This window comes from Grammomys surdaster, unplaced genomic scaffold, assembly GCF_004785775.1.
Source record: "Grammomys surdaster isolate TR1022 unplaced genomic scaffold, NIH_TR_1.0 125834, whole genome shotgun sequence".
In the NCBI taxonomy this organism is placed as follows: domain Eukaryota; kingdom Metazoa; phylum Chordata; class Mammalia; order Rodentia; family Muridae; genus Grammomys; species Grammomys surdaster.
The window spans coordinates 454,379-454,600 of NW_021620662.1; the positions used below are offsets into that span (position 1 = coordinate 454,379).

Here is a 222-nt window from a genome sequence, read left to right on the forward strand (position 1 = left end):
AGAGAGAGAGAGAGAGAGAGAGAGAGAGAGAGAGAGAACGAACACATGGGGCTGGAGAGATGGCTCAGTAGTTAAGAACACTGGCTGCTCTTCTGGAAGACCTGGATTTGATTCTGAGTTTGATTCCCAGCACCACCCACACAGTGACTCAAGAGTCCCCTGTACACCGATTCCAGGGGATCTAATGCCCTCTTCTGGCTTCCTGTGGCCCTGCATGTTCAT

General features: G+C 51.4%; 1 protein-coding gene across 2 annotated transcripts in view; it reads right to left on the reverse strand.

Moving 5' to 3' along the window:
* The window catches only part of Sh3d19 (SH3 domain containing 19), a 158,930-nt gene that overhangs the window by 6,516 nt on the left and 152,192 nt on the right, over positions 1–222 (reverse strand). The gene's annotated exons all lie outside the window — the stretch shown is intronic.